Source organism: Arvicola amphibius, chromosome 6 (assembly GCF_903992535.2).
Source record: "Arvicola amphibius chromosome 6, mArvAmp1.2, whole genome shotgun sequence".
NCBI lineage: Eukaryota > Metazoa > Chordata > Mammalia > Rodentia > Cricetidae > Arvicola > Arvicola amphibius.
This window is the reverse complement of record NC_052052.2, coordinates 148,202,788-148,228,471: the sequence shown is the minus strand read 5'-3', so window position 1 is coordinate 148,228,471 and position 25,684 is coordinate 148,202,788. Positions and strand designations below refer to the sequence as shown.

At 50.1% G+C, this 25,684-nt stretch overlaps 1 protein-coding gene across 2 annotated transcripts in view; it reads left to right on the top strand.

Moving 5' to 3' along the window:
- Positions 1-698: 698 nt before the first annotated feature.
- Positions 699-25,684, top strand: part of LOC119816623 (semaphorin-4D) — an 87,687-nt gene continuing 62,701 nt past the window's right edge. For both annotated transcript variants that reach the window (XM_038333415.1, XM_038333414.1), the window contains exon 1: positions 699-869. The gene's annotated coding sequence lies outside the window, so the exon portion shown is untranslated. The remainder of the gene's footprint in view (positions 870-25,684) is intronic.

The following is a 25,684-nucleotide window of genomic DNA, read 5'->3' as shown; positions in this document are numbered from 1 at the left end:
CTACATACAGGAACCCTTTGATCCACAGGAAGCTAAGAACCCTTTAGTGAAGTCAAGGTACCATAGGAGGAATGGTACCTTGCCCTGAGAACCCCAAAGGGTCTGCCATAGATCACAGAGTCAAGAGCCCAGGACCTCTGGGGCCAGCCCTGGTGGACCCAGAGCCTGAGGTGCAGGAGACTTTGGGGACCTAGAGGGACAAATTGGATCATCAAGAGACTGAAAGGAAGGAAAAGTCTCCTATGCTGGGAATCGCCTTTTTTTTTTTTTTTTTTTTTTTTTTTTTTTTTTTCAAGACACCAGTTTAGGGTAGGAAAAAGCCTCTGGTCCAGGACCTCCAGGACCGGGTGTGGGGCGAGGTGAGGGGGTGGAAAAGAGATAGAGAGGAAAAGGAGGAAGAGGGTGTTGGGGGGGAAAGAAGAAGAGGTGGTGGAAGGTGGTGGGAAAGGAAAGGAAGGGAGGGAGGGGAGAAGAGGGGGGCAGGAGAGAGAGTGGGGAAGGTGAAGACAGGGGCGGAGCGCGAGAGGGCAAGGAGGGAGGGAGAGAGGTTGGGGGGTGAGAGGAGGGAGGAGGAGGAGGAGGAAGGGGGAGGGGCGAGGGGAGGGAAGAGACGGGAGGGGGAGGGGAGGAGGCGGGAAGGGAGGGAGAGGGGGTGGGGCCTGCGCGCTCGCCCCGCGCCCTCGGTCCCCACGCCGGCTTCCGCGCCCTCGCGTGCCGCAGCATCTCCGCGCAGCTCGGCCTCCCCGTCGCAACCTCCCCTCGTCATTCGCCTCTGTCGTTGCTGCCACCATCGCTGCCGCCATTCTTGGCGCGGAGCTGGCCCGGCCGAGCCCCGCCGAGAGCCGCCGCGGGTCGGACGCGCGCTTCAGGTAAGCCACTGGGCCGGCGCGGGAGGAGCGCGCACGGGGCTGGGCAGGTGCGCTGGGCGCTGGGAGCCCCTCGCGGGAAACCGAGGGAACCCAGTTAGAACCCCTCCTGCGTCCTCGCGGGGCCCTCAGGAACCCTCCGAGCTTCCTCCCCAGATCCTCCCACACCGCACCGACCCGGTCTGCATTCCCACCTGGATGCCTCCGGACTCCCTCTGCATTCGCACCCGGATCCTCCGGATCCCCTCTGTTTCCCACCCGGATCCCTTAGACGCCCTCTCCATTTCCGCCGCGTCCCCCAGACCCTCTCTGCAGTCTCATCCCAGCCCGGGTCCCTCCCCGGCCTCCTCTCCCTGGCTCCCGCCGGGCCCTGGCAGGCAGGTGGCTGCTCTGGAGCAGGGAGGCTGGACGCGCAGCCAATCGCGACTTGGCCTGGCCAGGCCCTGCGCGCTGGGACCCCCGGGTGCTTGCCCCTTTGGGCCGCGCCTGCCAGGTCAGGCCCGGTACCCCTAGCCGGGCTGCCAGCCCCGGCCTAACCGGCTTCTATTTCGGTCTCCCAGGCCTTGGCTCGGGTGCACCGGATGTGGCGCGGTGCACTCAGACAGGTGCGGCTCACAGGGCTGCCGCTGTAGGGTCGCCACCACCGGGCAGTGGGCGCTGCAAGGCTCTGGCTTCCTGGAAGATTCGGGCTGCGTTATTCTAGAACCGCCCGGCACCACAAGCTTTAGCTCGGGCTGCACCTGTTGCTGGCGCCCGGTGATTCGCAGGGGGCTGGTTCGGTTGGGGCTCTGCCAGTCATGGCGTGAAAAACAGAGCTGAGCACGTAGCTGTCCTTTTTATTTATTCGGTTTCGTCTCTCTGTGGGCGAACCGGGAGTCTTGCCTCAAATGAAGCATGTGGTGGAAAGGCCTGCCCCTACGTTCTGGGGCGTTTGCCACATGAACTTGCGCTGCTTTTGTTTTGAAAACCTCACTGTTTTGAGCACAGCCCAGGCCCGTGGGTGGCCAGCCTCTCAGTGGACCGGGGCCTGTAGCCAGCCATCTGACCCTGCTGTAGGTCTACCAGGCGCTACCAAACGGAAGTTTCTTTCCCAGGGGGGTGAAGTGACACCAGCGGCCTGTCACATCATCTGTGCCCCTGGCGTCCAACTTGTCTCCTGGCTGCCTAGACAGGGTTATTTGGGAATGTTTACAATGTCCCAGAAGCAGGCAGCCTTGGGCAGTGGTGGGGGAAGATCCCCATAGCGACTATAATGGCCTGATTGTCACTTTGACCGTTGCTGTCTGTGCACATCATGTCAGAACGATCATCCGTGGAGAAGTAGGAAGTATAGAATGCTGAGTGATGCTTGTATGGGCAAGGACTGTCCTTCCAGACCTTAAGACTCAGGTGTCTGGCTGGTCCACACAGCAAGTACAACAAAGAAACAAAAGCATGCTGCCTGTACCAATTGCAACTCTGCCCAGGATCCCTTTCTTGCGTGATGTTGTGAGACCCGGATCCAGGGCAAGAGTCAGAGGCTGTCTTCCTGTAATGGGCTTGTTTCAGTCTGTTTGTCCTCTGAAATGGAGCCACGATGTCCCTCAGTCTTTGGACTCCAATGACTCCTAATTGTCACATAGTCTGTCTTACAGATCCCCCCCCCCTCCCGCTGGAGCCAAGTGGTAGCCTGTCCTGGACTGCAGGTTGAGGTGCATGGTACATGGACCATGCTGCCTCCGGGGTGCGGTGGGTCTGGGACCAGGGCAGTGTTTCAGGTGACATCATCCACTTGTAGACAGTTGCTCCTCTATAGGTTGCTCTTTATGGATGGTGTCCAAAGAGGCCTACCGCACCCCAGGCATGGTTGGTGTGTGGCGCAGGTCAGTGCTGTGGGAATGTGTGCTAATGGACGGCCCAATCAATAATGCATCTCAAAGATCAATGGTTTTCTCAAACCATTTGAGGTGCTTCTGGAAGGAGCCTGCCCTGGGAGGGCCGGGGACCAGTTTTCTTTATCTTGATTCTTTTGTTATATGGAGTGAACCTGGAGCCAGAGTTCCTGGGCTGGGACCCTCGTTACCTACTCCAGGGCATCCCCGTTACACCTTAGTTAACTGTGCAATGTCTTAGATGGGAATTTGCAATTTGCTTCTTGATTGTTGTCCTTTAGAGCAAACTGCTTCCTCGTGTTTAGAATTTGCTGGGTTCAGAGGACTCCTGGAAAAGGTGCCCCCTCTGCTTCCTTCAGGCTCCCTGTCCCCTTGTCTCCCAGCTCCCAGGGAGCCTTAGCATGAACATGCTGATTGCCCAAGGTGGTCTTGGGGAAAAGCAGCTGCTAGCAGTTGCCAGCAGGGGGCAGTTCCCCCTCCCTTGCTTCCTCCCTTCCTGCCTCCCTCCTACTTAGGAGGGGTCTTACTACAGGGTCTCACTGTGTATCCCAGGTTGGTCTATGATCTGGGCTCCCTTTTCAGCCTCCTGAGTGCTGGGGTTCCACCACACCCAGTCTATTTCTCCCCGATGGTGACAGTTCCAGAAGGGCCTCTAGATGGTGGAGATACTGGTGAGATTGGCTGAGGCTGAAGCTGAGGCTGAGGGGAGGGTCCCTTTTTTTCCCTTGGCTAAGAGCCATCCTCAGCTTGGCAGCCGCAGTCTGGGCAGCCTGTCTCTGCCATCCTAGTTGAAGACGTGGCTGTCCCTGGGTGACTCAGGGTGTGGCCCAAAGCTAGGCAGGTCAGGCAAGGGAGAGAGGTTTGCTAGACCTCAGTGCAACTCCCTTGCCTGGAGGAGATGTAGAAAGAAGTGGCAGTCTGTTAGGAGATACGATTAACCTGGTCTGTTATGGGGTGAGCTGCTGGTCCTCCCCAGAGCAGACACCAAGGACGGAGCTTCTTGGGAAGAGCCCATGGCTGTTTTGCTCTGGGAGCTTGCTTTGCAGCTATGCCCCTCCCTGAGTCACTTACCTGTGCTGCACCATTGCACATCTGTCGCTGACCCTGGCTTGGTCAGCAGCCCCACCCTACTTACTATAGGGTCCTGTCATTTGGTCTAAACTCTCATATACTGCCCTCGTGAACCGATTGCACCTCTCCTCTGAGTGGCTTCTAGGGGGCACTTGGAGATTTCAGGCTTCCCAAAGCCTCTCACAGGAGTCCCTGTCTGAGCTAGGCAGTGAGACAGACATTTTCTGAGTGACAGTGGTATGGGGCTGTCTTTATGACCATAGAGTTTGGTTGTTGTTACCATGAGAGCACAGGACACTAAGGGTGCTTGGGATCTGTCTCAGAGCAGGGGAGGAGTTATGGTGTCTGCTGGGGACAGATTAGGGTCTGGGTGAGGGTCCTGGGCTCACTATCCTTTTCTGGCCTCCATAATTAGAAGTTAATAGTCACCGAGGGCTGTGTTAATTGCTTGTATGAAGAAGCTGCTCAAGGGTTTACTTGAAACTTCAGCCTTCAGTGCAGTGTGTCGAACGGTCCTGTTTACACAAGTAGGCACTTATGCACGGAAGTTTTCTCCTATGTGTATACAAACAGCACATGTGTGTCTGTGAGGATGCTTTCCATATGTTGCATCCGTAATGGTGCAGCATCTCATGGACGGCTGCCCTCAGCTAGGGGGACATAGTCCTAAGTGCGGGCGGGAAGCTGGGATAGTGGGAGTGTGAGGGTGGGGCCTGCCCGCGTGCACGAATGTACAGATGTGTGCGAGTGAGTGGCAGAGTCAGCGTGGAAGTCTGTGATATGTGTGTAAGGAGAGCAGATTGATAGGGTAAAAAATGGAAGCCTGTGAAGGGTGTGTGTATAGGATAAGTGGGTGTACTGTGTGGATGAACACGTGAAATGTGAGGGTGTAAGAGTATGCGTATGGGTGTGTGCAGTGGAAGTGTGAGCATGTGTGCAAACTTATAGTGCAACCGTGAACGAACACTTGTCTTCCATCTTTTCTTTGGGACCATTTTTTAACTGAAATGAGGGGGAGCTGAGCAGGCCTGTGGTGTGGAGTCTACACCGCCGTGTGGGTGCTCTGGAGAAAAGGGAGGCAGACTGCAGCCGTGGGGTGAAATTGGTAGTGACAGTTCTTTGGGATGCTTGGAATTGTAATTTAAGCCTTATGAATTATTTATTTCTGGAACTTTCCATTCAGTATTTTTGGACTGTGATTGACTGGATAACTGAGCCTTCAGAAAGAAGGTGCGGGAAGAGCTGCCCTGTTGTACTCGATGTGTCTCCGCTTTAACTTGCAGTGTGGCTCTGAGATCCATGCGTGATTCTTGCGGGTCAGTGCTGGGGCTTTTTGATGCTGAAGAGCGCTTCACTGGCCAGTTGTGCTGTGGTTGGTCTGCTCATCTCTTGGTGGATGTTTGGCTTGTTTCCTATTGAAAGTTTAGGGGCTAAGACTTCACAGTGGAAGAGCAGATAACCAGCAAAGCACAAGCCCCAAGATGGCATTGCTTGATCCCATTCACAGATGGCAGAAGCACATGGAAAGACACCTGGCATCATTAGTCAGAGGACGATACAAGCCAAGACCACAGTCCACCTCACACTTCCCTGGGATGGCTTTGATCAAAGGGGTTAGCAGATAGCAACTGCTGGTAAGGACGTGGAAGAAGTGAGACCCTGGGACATGGTTGGTCGTGGGTAAGATGGTGCTGCTGTCTGAGAAAACAGTGTGGAGGTCTTTTGGAAAGTTAAACACAGAACCAAACTCCCTGTGATCCAGCAATTCCAGCAGTTCCACTTGGATCACAATTGGAAATAGGGACTAAGCAAAAACTGCGCAGTTTATAGCACGGTTCCCAAGATGCCAGGGGTGGAAACAGCCCACCTGTCCCTCTGTGGATGAAGTGGGTAAGCCAGATGTGGTGTGTGCACACATGGAAAGATTGGACCACCTCTGCCTGTTGTAATTGAGTTGAGCCTTGAAGCACTCTAAGTGAAAGTAGCCATAGTTAAGGCAGTGTGAGTCACGATTCTTGTTTATAAAATGTCAGTACAGGCCGAGTCATAGGATCAGAAACACAGCATCAGTGCCCGGGCTGGGGAGGTGGAGTGGAAGTAACTGCCTGATGTTTGAGGCTTCTAGTTTTCTTTTGTTTTTTTAAGTGCTGTGGTTTGACTCCCCTCCCCTCCCTTTTTTCATGCTAGGCAAGCACTTTGACTACATCCCGTCTTAAGCTTTCCTTTGGAGGTAATAAACACATAATAGTTGATGATAGTTGTTGTGATATTGTGAATGTATTTCAAGATCCTTTTAAGCCTGGAGGTGGTGCATGCCTTAATTCCAACACCCAAGAGGCAGAGTCAGGCAGATCTCTGTGAGTTCTAGGCCAGCCTCATCTACAGAGTGAGTTCTAGGACGGGACAAGTAGGACTGTCTCAAAAAACAAAAACAAACAAAGCAAAACAAAACCAAAGAAAGAAATGGAGGCAGGGAGATTGCTGTGAGCTTTGACACATCACTGCTGCTGAGGCCCATTCCTGGGTGAGAGCACTGGGAATTGGATCAGTTGACTGACAGCTCAGGTGACTACAAAGTGTCTATCAGAAGGGTGCTGTATACAGTGTGGATACACTGGACAAAGGGATGTGCCTCTGTCCTGATCAGCCACAACAGCATACAGTATAACCTTGATGAGTCATTTGTTCTGGAATTTTCCATTTAGTATTTCTAGACTCTGGTTGAAGGTGGGTAACTGAAATTGTGGTAAGCCACAGTTAAAGAGAGAGTTCTATATTGCTTGGTTTAGGATTTGTAGCACTCTTCATGGGGCAAATGTTTTTGTGGACTACATCAATTTTTTCTTCAAAGTTTGGATTTATTAGTGAGGCCATCAGAGCCTGAGGTTTTCTTCTTGGTGAGGCTTTTAATTATGAAATTGATTTCTTACTAAGACTTTTAAGATTGTCTTTCTGCTAGGTTGGGTTCTGATAGTTTGAATGATTTATTATGGTAAACACAGTACAGTATAGTCTACCCCATAAAATGTTCCATCCTGGGAATTTCCATAAATGCTCCTGTGTGGTTGGAAAGAAAATGGCCCCCAAAGGGAGTGGCACTATTAGAAGGTTGGAGGAAATATGTCACTGTGGATGTGGACTTGAGGTTTCCTTTGCTCAAGCTACACTGAGTGTGGCATACAGTTCACTTCCTGTTGCCCGTGAATCAAGATGTAGGACTCTAGCTCCTCCAGCACCATGTCTGCCTGCACGCTGCCATGTCCTACCATGATGAGAACAGACTAGACTTCTGAAACTGTAAGCTACCCCAATTGAATGTTATCCTCCCCAAAGAACTATGTGGCCATGGTGTCTCTTCACAGTAGTAGAAACCCTAACCATGGAGTCATCGCCTGAGTTCCAGAATTCCATAAGCTGTCTCGGGCATCTTTGAAGTCAGATCGCATGAGTGTTGGCAGCCAGGGTTTGTTTTCCAGGGTGTCGGGTGAGCATAACTGACAGTTTGTGGTGTGCAGTCTGTCTTTTGTCACTCCTGCACTGACCTTAGCACTGACTAGGGCGATCAGGTCCCTGTGTAAAAAGGACCGGCCGGCCGGCTCACCGAGTAAAAGCACTCGCCACGCAAGCTCAATGATGCGAGTTCCATCCCTGGAACCCAAGGGGGAAGGAGAATTGACTCCTGCTCTTCTTTGACCTCCACATGTTCACCATAGCACGCGCACACAGACACAAACACACACAGACACACATACACACGCAGACACACACAGAGACACATACACACAGAGATATACAGATACACAGACATATGCAGACACACATACACACACAGACAGACAGACATACATGCAGACAGACACACAGAGATATACAAATACACACAGGCATACACACAGACACATACACACAGATATATACAGATACACACAGACACACACAGACACATACACACAGATATACAGACACACGGCAGACACACACAGACACATACATACAGAGATATACAGATACACACAGACATACGCAGACACACATATACACACAGACATAGACATACATACACACGCAGACACACACATACACAGAGATATACAGATACACACAGACACATACATACAGAGATATACAGACACACGGCAGACACACACAGACATACATACAGAGATATACAGACACATGCAGACACATACACACATATAAAGACACACGCAGATACACACAAACACACAGAAATAAATAAATAAGGGTTTTTTTGGTGCTTCCTAGCATTGACTTGTAAAGGTGGGATCAATGCAAGAATAATCCTGTGGTTCATAGTGGCTTTTGTGAGTAATGCATCCTGTGCTTTTTTGAGCCATTATATGGGGTCCCCAACTCACCTGTAACCCTGGCCCAGCTCTCGCACCCTTTACAGCTGAAGGCATTGGAAACAGACACCATAGAAACTTACTCTTGGGGGGTCTCTCAGCCAGGAAGTAGAGAAACTGAGATTTTGGCTGGGACGTGTGACTTGAGGCCCTATGTGCAAACATCCATGTGTAGTTGCCAGACACCTTTGTTTTGAGACAGGGTCTCTCGCTGACCATGGGCCATGCCAATTTAGACCAGGTTGACGGCCAGCAAGCCTGAGGGATCCATCTGGTTCCACGTCCCCAGGGCTGGGTTTACAAGCACATGCCATGCCCGGCTTTTTACATGTGGTGTTTGTGTTCACAAGGTAAACACTTTCCCAACTATCTCCCCAGCCCTCTCCATTGCATTTTATTTAAAAAAAAAAATGTTTTCACCCAGTGTTGAAAAACACTGCCTTCACGTGACTTGTGGGCAGGTTCTGCATAGAGTCAGCATGCACACTCTGGGTACACTGCTCTCAGCACGCGTACAATGGGTACAGTTCTCTGATTTCTCCAGTGACCATGACCAATCAAGCTCCTTCATCCTCATTTTCTCCGTGTCTGGATCATCTTTGGGCTCTCAGGTGCCTCAGACACCCGGAGCCTCAAGCAGTGTCTGAGCTTAGCAGACTTGGGCTTGGACCGCACTCCAGAAACTGGGTCACAGCAAAGCAGGCGGAATTGGATCTCTGCTTGTGTTTGAAAACCCAGGGCAGCCAGCGGCTTGGGTTTCAAGTGCGGAATCTGGAGAAATCACCAACTCCCTCCTGCTGCCCCTGTGAGCCCCTAGCTTTGTCTGTCGTGTCTGGCAAGGAAAAGATCATCCATCCCCAGGGTGCTGTGAGGCTGGCTTCCTTTCCCCCAGCTGGGCCCAACCAGGGAGGTGGTCAGAGCCAATCTTTAAAGTAGATACCCATCTCGGAAGAGCCTGTGGGGAGTCACAGATTCCCATTTATATACAAGTAACCGCTCGTGACTCCGTGAGCTGGCGGGCATGGATTGGATTTCAGCCGGAAGAAACTGTCATGTAAAATGAGCAGAGTCATTTCTGCCGAGAGCTTGGGAGGCACGGCACAGACATCTCACTGTGAAAATGATAGGGACTCAGGCTGGGGAGATCGCTCAGTTAGCAGAAAGACTTGAGTTTGATCCCCAGAACCTACATTAAAAAAAAAATTTCCTTGGAGGAGATGTGGTTGTAGGTGGCCCTGAGGCTTGCTAGCCAGTCTGCTTAGCCTGATAGAAAAGTCCCTGGTCCCAGTGAGATAGATACTTTGTTTCAAGAAACAATCCGAACAGTCTAGTCGTTGAGATGGCTCAGAAGGTAAAGTACTTACTACCAAGTCCGATGACCCGAATTCCATCCCTAAGATCCACATGATGGAAGGAGAGAACCAACTTCCAAAAGATATCCTTTTACTTCTGCACGGTGAAAAATAAAAAAAGTTGTAGTATAAATTTTTAATTAAAAGATGGATGGAGGCTGAGGAATGACACCCAAGGTTGACCTTTAAACCCCCTCTCTGCCCTGGCACATGCACACACACACACACACACACACACACACACACACGAAAATGTTGGGGCACAGAGGACTTGGATGTCACACACAAACATAGGAAAATGTTGGGGCACAGAGGACTTGGGTGTATGCGCTCCCCTGTTTCAGGGGGAACCAACAGAAATTATCTTTCTATCTCCAGAGTAAATGCTGATATCACCAGGTTATTTCTGCCTAGAGTAAATGCTGATATCACCAGGGTATTTCTGCCTCCGTCTTGTGTCTGGAAGACTCTTCTGAAGCATTTTGTCACACTTATGTTATAGCTACTAAAGATGGAGAGAGGCTTTCCGTTCTCCAGCCTGGGGGCTGTGCTCCCTGGTGTCACCCTCACCCATGCAGTGGGCCAGTCCCTCTCTGTTGCTCCAGGACACAGGGCGTGACTGCTGCCACACACGGCATTTCGTAGTGGCTTTTACCGTGGGTCCTAAGTGGAGATGGGGGGGTGCCTCACAGGTGAGCAGCGATGCTGGGGATCAGGTCTTCCAGGGGCAGAGGGGTGACAGGCATTTGCTCTTGCATCTGGCTTTTCACATGGGTGCTGGAGTGTCTGAACTAGGTCCTCAGGCTTGGGCTTCAAGCCGTCTCTCCAGCCCCTTTGCAGTTTGCCACATAAAAGAAACTGCTTGTTCAGAGCTGCCATGCGGGGCAGATTTCATGGTCAAGACCTTGGCCCTGTGGTTGTCCTCTGCCTGCAGAGTCACTGGGTGTGGCCGGTCCTCAGCTCTCCTTTGTATACTTGTCCCAGGGGAACGGCAAGCACCAGGCAAGTATCGCCTGTAAGCAGTGGATGCTTGCTGATCTGTGACTGTCAAACTCACGGGAGACGTGGTCCCAGACCTGGGAGGGGTCACGTGATTCTTGCTGATTCCTCAAGCATGATGAAGCTGCCACTGAACCTTTAGGTTCTTGTAGCTTTGCAGTGAGCCCCTGAATCTGTATCAAAGTGATCCCTGTCCTACTTCCTGTCCCACCTCACCAGGCAAGAGAGAGCCCTTTGCTGCTCTTGCCAAAGACCAGAGTTCTGTTCCTTACACCCCACACTGGATGGCTCACACCCACCTGTAACTCCAGCTCCATGGCATCTGACACCCTCTTCTGACCTTGGAAGGCCCCCACACTCGATGTGCACATACCCACACAATACACATAATTAGTTGAAACTAAAAATAAAATCTTAGCAAAAAAAAAGGAACAGGACAGCAGTAGGAAGTGGAAACTCTGTTGCTGATGTCTGTGTCACCCTCTGTTCATCATCCCATCTCCTCCTCTCCACCCAGATGTTTGTAGAATTTACTCCCAAAGTGCAGCCAGTATCACTGGGCCAATATTGCTGCGCACAAACACAGCCTGATGTGAGGTAATCAGATCCCAGGTGAGTACTGCCAGCCCCTGGACCCTTCTAATAGCTGGGTTCGTTTGGGCTAGCATCACTATATACAGTTTTGGAGGTTAGGTCTTCCTGTATAACCCAAACTAGCCTTGAATGCACAGTCTCCTGCTTCTGCCTCCAGAGAACTGGGATCACCAGTGCGTGTCTCCGTGCCTTGCTGTGTATTTCAGATCCTGTGGTGTGCTCCCAAATGTGTCCACAGGGCATCTGTCTGTGTCGTTTAGCTGAGTACACAGAGAGCTTTCTCTCACCTTGCTGTCTCATGTAAGTTGGGATCCCTAACCCTAAAATCTAAAGTACCCCAACTTCTGAAACGTAGTGGCAGCATGACAGCACAGGCAGAACATTCCACAGAGCTTAAAACCCAAATATGTGATGGGTTTCAGCTGTGTTGTGGAAGTCACCCTCAGGCTGTGTGCTTAGAGTGCGGGTTTGTCTTCAGACATGGTTCCATCTCGGTTCCATCCGCAAGATAATCTCATTAAGGACATGCAGTGTTTCACAGTAGAAAGACTATCTCAAACTTGAAGCAAGCCCCAAACGTGCACGCATGGGTGCGTGCGTGGGCATGCGTTTGTGTGCGTGCATGCATGCGTGTGTGTGTGTGTGTGTGTGTGTGTGTGTGTGTGTATGTAAGCCTGAGTCAGCCTCAGTTTCCCCTCCTCATCCACCTTGAGTCTTGAGCTTCATGAGTCTTGGTAGTCCTCTCCCCTAGGGAAAGACCTTTTCAATCGGTGAGGGTCACCACACGGCACAGCTGCTGCCACTTACGTCCATCTCTGTCCTGGCCTTGCCCCGTATCTTAGTCTCTTCCTGTTGGGTTAAAATGCTCCAGCAAAAGCAACTTAAAAGAGAATGGGTTTATTTTAGCTCACAGATCAAGGTATAGTTCACTATGGCGATTTGAAAGTCAAGGCGGGAGAGCCTCAGGCAGCTGGTCACACCGTATCCCCAGTCAGAACAGGGAGTGACGGCTGACTGCCTCCCTCTTACACAGTCCAGGGAACGCCCCCCGCCTCCCGCCATCCCCATGGAGGTGGTCTTTCCTACCTCAGTTAATGTAATCCAGACAGCCCCCACCGTCATGCCCAGAGGTCTGTCTCCTCTGCCTGGTCAAGCTGACAGCACGGACCATCTTACTCCGGGGTTCTTGATTCTGGAGCAGTCTGTGCTCTTTCACACAGTGGCCAGTGTGGTGGCGTGGGATGGAGGTGGGAGAGGAGCCTTTGTGACTGAGACCAAAGTAGAGGCGGTGGCTCCCCAGGGAGAGGAAAAGGTGTCACGGTGGTTGGCAGGTGCTGCGATGCCGAGGCTGGGTGGGAGCGTGGGCTGTGAACACACGGAAGACCCTCCACAGGCTGTGGGGAAAGTGACTAATTTTGCATCATGCTGCATGTTATTTTGGCCTGGGTATTGGGACCTCTCTGGACACTGACCTCAAAGGCTGTGTGCTCTTTCCTTTAAGAGTCTCTTGTGACCACTGTGACAGAATATCCCAGCTGAAGGGTTGTAATATTGGTTTTTGCTTTTCCTAGTTCAGCAGACAAGGGCAAGGTGTGAGCAGGGCAGCCAGCTGTCCTGTCTGCCATTGTCATGTGGCCTCAGACAGCACTGGCTGATGAGTAAGTCACTGCAGTCTGTTCCTTGTCACGTGGCCACCTCTTCTGTGTCTCTTTTTGTGTATAATAAGGATACTTGTCTGGCCCTAAGAGAGACCATTTTTAAGATCTTTGCGATTTGAGGAACATCTGCAAAGACCCTTTGGGCAAGTAAGGTCACACCCATGTGGGATGGTGAGCCTGTCAGCCTCCTGCAGCAGGAGAAAAGGCGAGTGGCTCACTCGCTGGGACTAGACCTAAGGCCGGTGACCCAGGAGGTGGGGACGGGGGCTTGGCACAGGCGCTGGCGGGCAGTCACCCACCCTGAGATTCCTTCCAGTGAAGCTTTATCTGCAGGAAAATGGAAACCACAGCTCCTCTTGCACGAGTGGGAAACTGTGGAAACAAAAGAATAGCGGAGCCTCGAAGTTGGGGGAAACAGGAAGGGAGTCTTCTGTCTGCTGGGTCAGCTCCTCTCGCTGTCGAGGGGTCTCTGCAGAGGTCCTCGTGGAATCGCCAGTGTGAACAGGAAGCCAGGGGTGCTGACTCACTTTTCCTTTATTTTAATGGCCTTTTTATTGTTTCAAAAAGGGAGAAAGAAAGCAAAGAGTTTCCTCCCCGATCTGGGTCCTTGCCATTAACAGCTTGCTTTTCTGACATTTTTCCCCTTTTGCTACTGTTCTCAGGCATGAGCGTGTGCTCCGGATGCACACGCACACACACATCCCCGGACCGACCCTCTGGTCAAACTGTAGCCATTTCTGCTCTCTTTGCTCACTGCTATGTTGTAGATGTGCATGTTCTGTGCCATGCTGGGCAGCTGCATCCAGTCATCGGAGAGCCGTGGGTTCCTGTGTTGCATGCACCCCACATCTGTTGGCTCTTGGTGGGGGTGTCTGTCTAATATGCTACCTCCTTGACTTCTTCTTGGTGCATTTTGCTTTTTAGGCATTGCTCAGCTTGGGTGGCTGCCCTTATGATATGGAGTGGCTCCTGAGAGTGGTAGAGCCCCTAAGGTGGCTTCTGTGGTGTGGGGGGCATTCTTGGGCCTGCCTGTTTGTGAGCATGAGTATGCATGTGTGTGTATCAATGTGTGCATGTGTATGCATGTGGGTACCTGCTTCCGTGAGTGTGCACATGTGCACGTTTGTGGACCAGTGTGTGCATGTGCATGCGAGTATGTGTGCATTCGTGTGAACACCTGTTTGCACATGTACACCCTTGTATGTGAATGCATGTGGGTGCACAGAAGGCTGAAGTCTGCATTCTGGAAGCTTTCCTATATTTAACAGACTGTTCGTTGGGAGGCTCACTGAAGTCATTTTCTAGAAGTCTGTTGTTGGCCTGGAGCTAAAATCCACCCTCCCTGTTCTCTGGGGTCACTGGCCTATCTAGAGTGATAGAGGATGCAGGAGCATTCCGCAGGATACCACAGACTGATGTGAGTTTCTCTTGGATCAGCTATTCAGCTCTCGTCCCTGGTCAACATTGGCTGAGTGTCTGGCCAGATGCTGTGGATGTAGATTGCTCCCAACCATTTCCTCTCCTGTGAGGCTGTCCTCTCTGCTCATGGGGACTTCCCTACATAGTCAAGTTCTGCTCTAAAGAAGGCCCACAGTCCTGGGGGCCTGGGCCCTGGACCTGGGTAGGCCTTAGGGGACAGGTGAATGTCCTGCCTAGGTCATGTAGGGAGCTTGCTCAGGGTGAACAAGAAGAGGGAATTGGCCTGTCCCAGGAGCAGACAGAGCTCCACATTCATCAGGCCACCAGACCATTAAGGCATGGACGAAGGTCTGCTGGCGGGTTCACCTTCTGGGATCCTGTAGGCTGAGCCTCACTATGACTTTTTGCATCACTGGGACAGTCTCTTCATTCCTGTCACTTTAGCCTCATGTTTAGGGGCCCACAACTGCTTCCAGTAAGGAGTAACTCCTTCTGTGCCACTTTAAGGGGCATTTGGTCCTTCCCCAGATGCGGCTTTGTTTTCCTGACCAGCATGCTAGGGCTTCAACGCCCGGGAAGCATTTATCAGAAAGCCACTGAACTTGGCTATTTTGTTTCCTTTTTCTGGGGAAAATGTTTATGTAGGTTGCGGTTCTTCCTCCCTGTTGGGAGCTGCTGAAGTTCGCCTCCCTGCTCCCTGGCATGCTGGTATCTGACCTTTGTACTGGATGGTTCATCCAACCATAAGTAATCCCTTCTAAACAGAGAGAGCCTGGTGTGCTGGCATCTGCAGAGGCTTGGAGAGGAGCTGCCAGGAGAACAGCGGGCTGGGAGCTGAGTGGTGCGTGGAGGGTGCCAGGACTGACTGGTGAGGGAGGGGCTTCTGCCTTCTTTCCCAGCAGGCCTGGCTCAGGGGAAGAGTAGTTAGATGATAATGAATGAGCCAACGAGTGGGTGGAGCCAGCCTTGAGGGCTGGCGGTGGAGGGCCCTGTGTTATCAGATTGGAGAGGGGGCACCTGGGCCTCAGTAGCAGGGCTGTGAATAGGTGGCTCACAACACCAGGCTTTTGCTCATAGGCTGGAGTCAGTGTGTGTCCCTGTGTCCTTCCCAAGCTAGGCTCACAGACAGTGTCACAAGAACCTTGGGGTCTAGAAGGCCTGTCTTCTGCAGGCATCTTAGGGTACAGGCCTCAGGGTTGCCTGCTTTCCAGTCTCTGGGGTTTCCTGGCAAGCCTCAATTTAGCTGTTTCTAGGAAGCCAGGTCTTTCCGGGTAGCCTGGGGTTGAGGTTTGTGGCTAGCCTGAAGTTCTGAGAAGCTGGCAGGACCATTGGGGACATCCTGCATCTTGATCCAAGGGTTTCTGTGGGTGCACCTAGTGACAGTGGGGTGTTAGTGTGACAGAATCAGTCACTGCCCACAGTGCCCCACCTTCAGGTCCTGAAGCAAGGGCTACCGTTTTGGACCTGCTGACTGGTCCTTTCAACTGCAGGACCCCATCTTTGACTCAAAACCAGAATTCCCAGCTTTAACCCAGGCTTAGCTTCTCACTGAGGGAAGATTAATTTACCCACAAGCATGTGGCAGTTAGGGGACAATCCCATTCCACCATTGTTAAAAGGTCAGGAGAGGTCTGAGAGCCATGATTTGACCATATACATGCCTGAGCCTTTTGCTCTGGGAATAGTCCAACTTGAAGATACCAAGTGTAGCCACTTAAGAAAGCCGTATAGGGTTTCTGAAGCTCCTTGGCTTCCATGGACAGCTTGAGTGTGTCTGATCTTGAAAAAAGGAAAGCTGTTTGAAATGTGGTTTATGGAGCTCATTTGCTAGATTGTTCCATTCCTGCCTACAGAGGAAGATGGCTGATGACCAGGGCCATGGAAGAACAGGTCTGTTTATGTTTATGTGTCCTGTGTAATCTTGCAGATGCTCTTGTTTGGATTAAGATGCAAGTGATTTCCTAACCCAACCTCAGACACTCATTTGAAGCGAAGGTTCCTCAGGCTGACGTGCCTGCCAGTGCAGAGCGGCGATGCTTAAGGCCGAGTTTATCCCCAAGGTTTATTGGTTCCAGGTGTCTAAAGCTGCGCTTTGCAGCTGGACTTCGTTGAAGTGAGCTTTCTTGGCAATGGGGGGTGGAAGAAGGAAGCGACCTGTGTACAGGACCTGGTGCCCATATATCAGCAGTGTGGCTGGAGCCATTGGGACAGAGGCCATCTTCCCATCCCTGTGAAGTCATAAGTGATTACTGTGGATATGAGGACCTGTCTTTTTGTCTCTCTTCTCTGGGCAGTTCCTAGAATGACCTGAGTGAGAGGATCCGGATCCGGCTTTTCCTCCTCCTCCTCCTCTTCCTCCTCCTCCTCCTCCTCTTCCTCCTCTTCCTCCTCCTCCTCCTCCTCCTCCTCCTCGTGTGTATATATCTGTATGTTGTGAATGTGTATATATGTGTGTGCGTTCATGTGCATGTGTGTGTATGTTGTGTGTGTGTGTGTGTGTATGTTGTGCATGCATGTGGAGGCCTGAGGTTGATTGAGGCATCGTTCTGGATTGCTCTTCCACCTTCCTTGTTGAGGCAAGGTCTCTCAACCAGTCTCTTATTTCTGGGGATCCCATCTCTGCCTTCTGAAGCTGGAATTATGAGTGAGCTTCCATGCCCACCCAGCATTTACATGGCTCTGGGGATCCAAACTCCAGGCTTCATGCATGTACAGCAAGCTTTAGTCCCCCTCTGTTGGCCCTTGGGTCTGCCTTGTATAACCAAAAGGTGGGCTTATGCTCTCTGCATTCATTTCTTTATAAGATCACCGTCAGCTCAAGGTGGATCACCATCGGCTCCACTTCCTGCAAGGCATCTGGGGAAGAGTCCACTGGTGGATGGCCGAACCCGTGGCATTACCGAACTGTATACATAGAGACCTACAGCAGAGTTTAAGTATAAGTTAGGCACAGTAAGAGTTAACAGCACCTTGTCTGGGGTGCACATCTACGGTACCAGCTCCCACGGAGGGTGAGATGGGAGGATGGCAATTCCGGGGCCTGCTTGGCAACTTGATGACTCTATATAACAATGTAAAGGGGCTCTGATACAAGTGCACGTGTGCTACACTAGCTCACAGTCTCTTTTAGACCACACACACACACACACACACACACACAGAGAAATCTCACTGTACTATAGATCTGAGCAATCTTGGTCTGTCTTATTTCTTTGCTTAGGTTGAAAACACGCAGCCTTTCTCTTAAAAGAAGCACTTCCTGGGGCTTCTCTTTGCAGATCCAAATCCCCACAGCCCCCACCTCTTGTGCGGTAGAGTCATTAGTCAATCAGATAGGGGTTACTGGAACTCAAGCCCTGTGCTGCTGAGGTAGCCAGCCTGATGACCGAGACAGCTGCTGAGGGACGCATGCGTGGATAACATCCACACGGTGGATAACATCCACACAGTGGATACACTGGGCAAGAGGATGGCTTAGCCCATCAGGATGGGGCAAGGTCACGAAAGACTTCCCTCATGCTACAAAGAGCAGCATGCAGTCACAAACTTAGAACAAGTCCTGTGGATATTTTTGGACCATGACTGATGGTAGGTGACTGCAACTGTGGAAGGGTAAGCTTTGGGTGACAGGGCTCTTGTGTGGCCAGGAGTGTGAGCTGCACACCCAGGCCCAGATGTGTTGTATTACACTCTTGGTTGCCTTTTGTTCTGGAAAGTAAAGGATATGATTTCTTAAAAATCTAAAGGAGTAGATGGGTTGTCCTGAGGTCTCCGTTTCATCAGTAATTACAGGACTCGAAATCTGCATTGCCTTTGGACTTCAGTCATACATGAAGCAGACATAGACCCTGAATGATATGTAAACCCTTCTGGTCTGGAGCACATGGTATCTGCAGAGGGATGTCAGGAACTGCTCCAATTTTCTTCTCTTCTGACCTTCTTTTATTGCTTGTTCTTCATTATTATTGTCATTGTTGTTATCGTTATTTGACAGTTTCATACATGTATATAATGCTTTTTAGTTTTATGCTTTATTTTTAATCTATATATAATTTTGTAAATTTGTATCTTGGTATAGTGTGTTTGTATATGTGTATGCTAACGTGTGTAGGCTTGTATGTGTGTGTGGGTACATGTACTTAGTACATGTACCAAGGATGTTTTCGTTACGTATTGAAACCCAGTCTCTCACGGAACCTGGAGCTTGCTGTTTTGGCTACTCTGGCTAGACAGTTTGCTCCGGGGATCCCTTATCTCCATATCCCTCCACTTGGGTCACTTATAAGTGGGTGCAAGGATCTGAAGTCCCATCCTGTCCCTTCAGGGCAGCTGCTTTACTCGCTGAGACGTCTCCCCAGCCCTGAAGTCGTTGTTTTCTTACTGTGGTAAATACGTATAGTAAAGTCTCCCATCTTCCTTGTGTGTAAGTAGATGGCGCAGCAGTGCACCACAAATGACCGCCACCACCACTTCTCGCCTTCTCCCACGTGTCTTCTGAAGACTGAATTCACATCGTCAGACTGAAGGCAGGCATCATTGCCTGCTGAGCTATTTATCCTGGGACATGCAGCTTTAACAACAGAATTTTAGGGCCTAGGGAAAATGGCTCAGTGGGTAAAATGCTTGCTCCATAAGCACGTGGGCCTGAGTTCGGATCTTCGGCACCCATGGGAAAAGCCAGATGTGGCAGCACGCACCTACAGGCCTAGTCTGGGTGTGGAGATGGGAAGACTTGGAATGCTCCATGGCCGATGTGTCTAGCCAATGGGTGGGACACCCTGTCTAAAAACAAACCTCAACGAAACAAAAAATAAATGAATGAATAAATACGGCTGTTGGTGAGATGACTTAGTGGGGAGAAGGACTTACCATGCAAATCTGGGGATCTGAGTTCAAGTCTCAGAACCCACACATCTGCAATCCCAGCACTTCTATGACAAGGTGGACGGTGGAGACAAGGGAATTGCTGGCAAGCTTCTTGGAGTTACATAGTGGAAGAGAAACAACTGAAGAGGCTCTGCCCCAAGAGGTAAAGGGGGAGACCTCCTCGTGGGAGCTGTGGTAGGTGTGTGTTCCCCTCGATAATGAATAAGCTAATACTATGGAGCCATAGAGGGGGATACCTGATGCCGACCTGTGTCTCCACAGATGTGCATATGGGCATGAGTACACACATGGACAGGTGCATGTACCACACACACACACACACACACACACACACACACACACAAACTTTTTCATTAGAAAAGATCCATTTGTAATATAAGATTTTATTAGTTTATTTATATAAATTTATTTTATTTGGTTTATTTATATAAATTTATTTCCAAGGGCACCAAATTGTTTTGTCTTTGTGATATTCACAAAACACCAAAAATAAATAAAATTTTAAGACATGTCAATCAAATAAGTGCAGTCATTTTACTCTTTTTCGTTGTTTTCCTTTCTTTTTGAGATGAATAAGCAGGAATTGATTGTTTTGCTCTCAAGGCAGCGTCAGCCTTGACGTTTGTCTCCCTGTTTCTAGAAGAGGTGACATAGACTGTTGTTAGTGCCTTCGTTCTTTTATGTTAGATAGACTTTTTCAGTGTCTGTTTCTGAGGGTTTTAATTATGTTTTCAATTTCCTTCATGTTTACAGTATTGATGAGACTGTATCTTGGGTGAGTTTGGGTTGTTTGTAGTTATTAAAGAATTGGGTGTGTATTTCTTGTTTATAGAGCTGGCGTCTGTGGGGTCTGTGGCAGTGACTCCTCTTTTGGCTGACGGTGAGCACTGGGCAGTTGTTCACATATTGTAGACTTGGAATCTAGTGCAGTTATCACTTGCCTCATGCCCAGGGGCCCATCTCCTTGGTCTCCTCAGGGACTCAGTGGTGTGTGCTAGGACGAACACCAAGGCTCTGCAGCCCTGGTGGCAGGTGGTGCCAGGACTAACCAATTAATGCACAGTACCCCAGTGACCTGTGCGGCTTCATTGTCTCCAGAAGGGCCAGCCTGCTACCTGGAAGCAGTCCCCCGGGGGACTTGATATACAGCAAGAGGAAACTTGTAGGCGAGAATGAGGATGAGATTGTCCCTCCTCTGTGAGCACTCGCCAGGTGACTGTTCCAACATACAGACTCATTTATGCTTTGTCTGTTCCACAAAGGCTGCTTGTTAGCCTGCTTGGAAGCCCAGACAAGCCTGCCAAGCGGAGTGAGGCAGGAGAGGAAGTCGGAGAATCGTAGGGCTGGGACTTAGACTCTGGGTCAAAACTGAAAAAGAAAAGTCAAAACTGCCTACAGATATAGTGCTTGCCCTCCTGTGGACATCTCAAACAAGGATATTTAAAAACAGCCAGAGGGGCTGGAGGTGTGGCTCCGTTGGTAGTGGTCGCCTCACGAGCACCAGGTGCTGGGTTTAATCCCCAGCACTGTGTGGAATGGGTGTGGTGGTGCACACCTGTCTGTAACCCCAGTACTCTGGAGTTGTGAAGGCCTGAAGACTGAAGTTCATGGTCACCTTCCACTGTGTAGTGAGTGTGAGACTGTTCTGTCTTCCTCAGACCCCAAAGCTCACAGCCTTGCATGCCTGTGTCAGCACGCTTCTGTCACTCTGCACACAAGCAGCACATATGACAGTTCCATTCACAAAAGAAAATCCTTGACGTTTCTGAAATACATAAACTAGCTCATACACTTAAGTTTGAAACTTAGCGTAGGAACTGGAGCCATGGTTCAGCAGTTAGGAGCACTGGCTGTTCTTTCAGAGGACCCAGGTTCTATTCCCAACACCCACATGGTGGCTCACAACTTTCTCTAACTCCAGTTCCAGGGAATCCAGTGCCCTCTTCTGGCCTCCTCAGGTACTAGGCTTGCACATGGCATACACACACACACACACACACCACACACAAAGTAATAAAATAATTTTTAAAAATTTAGCTTAGCCGGGCGGTGGTGGTGCACGCCTTTAATCCCAGCACTCGGGAGGTAGAGGCAGGCGGATCTCTGTGAGTTCGAGGCCAGCCTGGTCTACAAGAGCTAGTTCCAGGACAGGCTCTAAAAAAGCTGCAGAGAAACCCTGTCTCGAAAAACCAAAAAAAAAAAAAAAAAAAAAAAAAATTTAGCTTAAACTTCAAATCTTGTTGTAAATTATATTCTTTGATCAGTGCAACTTAGCTACAAAATTTGTGTATATGTGTTATATGCATATGTATACCATACATACATATATATTATGTATAAACACACACACACATATATCGTCTAAACATTGCAAAGATACTTGTGTGGCTCTAAGTACCAGCTCAACTCTGGCTCATATGCTATGCTTTATCTCTAGTTAATACATTTGTGGACTCTCTTAACGTATGACTCATCCTGAGATTCTTTTTTGCGGTGTTAGTCCAGGAGGTCCCGAGAATGAGCCTCCTCAGGCTCCTCAGGCAGCCCAGCCTGTGTCTCCACAGCACCTCTGTCTTTTGTTTCTGCTGAGTGAAGATTATCTACTGTGTCCTTCCCTTCTGAAGGGCACGTTGTTCCCATTTGCCTTGTTTGGATGATGGAAGCTGTAGATTGTGGTTCTTACCCTGTCCTGATACATTGGAACATCTTAGGTGAGGGAAAAGGTTCTTCCCTACCCCCTTTTTAGTAATTCCTCAGGCAAGTAATTTTGCTTCATTTAATTAAAAAAATCTGTGTCATGCTGGGCTTTCGAACGGGAGAATGACTTTTAAGGAATAAAAAGAGAGAAGGTTGGGGCTAGAAAGACGGCTCCATGATTAAGTGCACTGGCTGCTCTTTGCAGAGGGCTGGGGTTAGGTCTCCAGCACCCACATGGCAGTTCATAGCCTCTAACTCCAGTTCCCAGGGATCCGGTTCCTCATGACCACTATGGGTCCTTGCATGCACATAGTGCACAGACATGCACATAAAATAAGAATATTTAAAAGAGGGGGGGAGTTTTTGAAAATGGAGAGGGTTTAGAAATCCCCACCACAAAGGACACATGGGACTGTGAGGACCCCAGGCTATGACAGGGTACCAAATGGAAGTAATGCTGGGTTATGGGACAAGTAGGTCAAACACAGTGACTGTCCTGGCCTGTGTTGTGCCAAGAATGGTCTCTGTATCTGCTGTGCTTTGCTGTTCAGCCTCAGGCTGTCGTCAGCCTTCTGCAGCTGTCTGCTGCCCCTTCGTATTGTGGCTTTGCAGGTGTGTGACATGGCGTCAACCTGCTGACAGCTCATGGCAGCTAGAAGACTAACCTCCACTGTGATCTCGTCTAGAGTAGGATCTCTATGGACCCGTGCCTTCCCTCCTTTCATAAGGAACCCATGGTTTTTGTTTGTGAAAACAGACTCCAGACTAGTCCCAAAACGTACAGATATATCGTATACAGGCATTTTATGTTAAAACAGCAGTGGCCCAGACTCTGAAGAGATGTCTGAGTCACTGGTTAAAGATCTTGCTGTGTAAGTGTGATAACCTGGGTTTGGATCCCCAGGACCCAAGTAAATACCCATTGAGCTGGTGGCCTCACTGTTCTACCCATGGAAGGTGGAAATGGGATCCACACAGCAACCTGCCTAGGGAGACTATATTGATGAGTTCTGGGTTTGATTGAGAGGCCTTGCTTCTGTGAGAGTGATTGAGGATGATTTCCAACCTAAACCTTTGGCTTCCACATGCATAAGCACAATTTGCAAAGCACACACACACACACGCACACACGCACACACACACACACACACACACGCACACACACACGGAAAACGAAGGAGTAAAGGACATGAAAGTCAGTATCTCCACCGGGTGACTTGCACAAGTGTCCAGTTATTCATCTGTGTCTGAGGGAATGAATTGGGTCCTAGAGCCATCCACAGAATTCAAAGATGCTCTGATTTTTTCGTAAGATGGTGCGTGTGGTGCTTACACACAACAGTCAGCATCCGCCCGTACACCCGTCACCTCAATTCCTCACCCTTCCGAGATAACCTATGCGCCACGTCAGTGGGCATATGGAAGGGGAAAATGACAAGGGGCAAAGGCTGTGTCTGTGCAGAGCTTCAGTTTCTGAACGTTTGTGGAACCCATGTATTAAGAGGCCTACGTGAGTCTGAACTGTAGGCTGAGCCATCTAGGAGATAGCACATTGCTTCTTGTCTTTCTGGGCTCTGGGCTATCACTGAGTCACCTTGATTCTGCAGAGTTGGGCAGTTAGGGTATGATGATGCTAGAGCAGGTGTGGTACTGGGGACATGTACTCAGGTCCACCCATGGTGGCCAGGAAGGAGGCAGAGGTGGTGCCGGGGTTCCGCTTATGGAAGCTTCAGCCCCCACGACCCGGGGACCCCAGCTAACCTTCATGCGCAGGCTAAGAGCTGGGAAGATTAATGCACTTTCTGTCCAGGAGTTTGGTGACCTTTTCACATTCTGCTCTGACGGCTGTGAAAGAATAACAAAGCCCTTCCAGGGCCTGTCCCCTGGAGCTTTGGATTTCAAAACCGCTGGTTATACAGTAACTGGAGTGTTTGGAAGAGAGCTGCATCCTCCTAGAAACTCATGTCTACTTCATGTTTGTGCTCAGGACGTGACCGCACATGTGGATGCCCGGCCCTCATTCTCACCATGTTTACGGGCACTGCATGCTGGATCCTGACGGCAGACAAAGAGGGCAGTGGGAGGGGCCTTGGGGATGTCCCTGATGACAAGACATCTCAAGCACAGCTGGTGCTGCCAGGTTGGGTCCCACCGTACCAGCACACGCTCTGGGCAGTGGTGACCCTCACTGAGGTACTGAGTGGGCTCATGGGTACTTGCACACCTGGAAGGCCTACTGTGTGTGTGTGCTCGCGTGATCTTTTGAGTGTTAGTGTGTCTGAACATTTGCACATCTCTGGCAGAAACTGTTATAGGTGTGATGCCAGGGCATCAGCCTGGGACTTCCTGCAGCCCTGTGGTAGCCTAGGGAAGGCCCTAGGTGGCCTTGACCTGTTTTCCCGCCCCAGGCCTTTAGAGTTGTTTTGTCAGCCCTAAAGAGAATCTAGATTGGCAGAAATGAAAATAAACTCGTTATCAGTGAGGTGAACTCAGCTGATTTTCCTAGTTTTTTGTTTGGATTAGGAAGTGTGTGTTTGTGCATGCGCGCATACTGACATGTGCAGGTACACGTGTGTTTGCATGTGCACACAAAGGCCAGACCAGAACCATGACTTATACTTCAGGTGTCTCCTACTTTTTTTTTAAGGCCTCTTACTGGCCTGCTCTTGCTGGCTCATCAGTGAGACGGCAGGGCTCTCCTGACTCTGGCCGTCCCCCCTAGTGCTGGCTTTAAAAGCACGCACGACTAGTCCAGCTTTTTTCACATGGGTTCCCGGGAGGGGGAGGTTGGACTCAGGTCCTCAAGCTTGCAAGACAAGTGCTTTACCGGCTGAGCCATCTCCCCAACCCCTGAATCAGGAAGTGGTTTTGAACTTCCTGTTCACCCACTGGCACATGTCCCTGACACTGTGACACAGGCTGGGGAGCCCCACAGCCATGTGGGGCACTGTTAAAAGTCAGGCTCATGACCTCCTAGAAGAGCTCCATTCTGGTGTGATTCTCAGGTCTTCGGTTCTTGCTGTCATGGGCCTGGTTGGTTCCTCACTCCTGTTTTCCCTGCGCACCCACTTCCTCTGCCTCCCCAGAAATGCAGGGGCCACTCGTAATTGTCCCTTCATTCATAGGTTCCTCCCCCCAAACCATCCCCTGTACCTCCAGAACCCCAATATTGTGTTCCCTCTTTTCTTCTAGCCTCAGGCTTTGGAATAAGTAATGTTTAAGTGGATGTGAGATCGAGGGGCTCCAGATTGTGTGCAGAACCACTGACGCCAACACAGACATCTGTGGGTGTACAAATGGCTCCTGCATAGCAGAGAGGCAACTGATACCCTCCTGTAGGATGAGCCCATCTGTGTCCATTGGGAATTCATCCCAACATCCCTTGACTTCATATAGCTTTTTGTTATTGAGATGAAATTCAGATGTACAGAGACATTCTGGCACCATGTTCTGCAGTTTGGGAATTATTGAAGCCCTCAGAACTTCCCCTCCTAACCAAACCGGTTAAATGAACTGCTAGAAAGAGTTACTATACTTCATCGTAACCTTCTGGAATTTGTTTAGTAATTCCCTTGTCATTCAGGAAATAGTTTGGCCTCAGGACCATCTTGTGATACTTATGATGTCTAGAACACCCCACTAGGCTATTCTGCCAGGGGTGAATAAAACCTATTGGAAATTTATTCTGGCACTCTTCGTATGATGGCAAGCTATTCTCAAGGGTGCTAGATCATTCTTGCCTCTGCTTAGTTGTATGATAGTATTGCTATATAACACCTTTTGGGGACCCCAGTATTTTTTGATTTGTACAAATTCAAATAAAAAAAAAAACAAGGCTCTGAAGTATGAAGCTTGGCGGCAGATGGCTTAGCATGCTCAAGAGACTGGAAATCGTCTGCACTG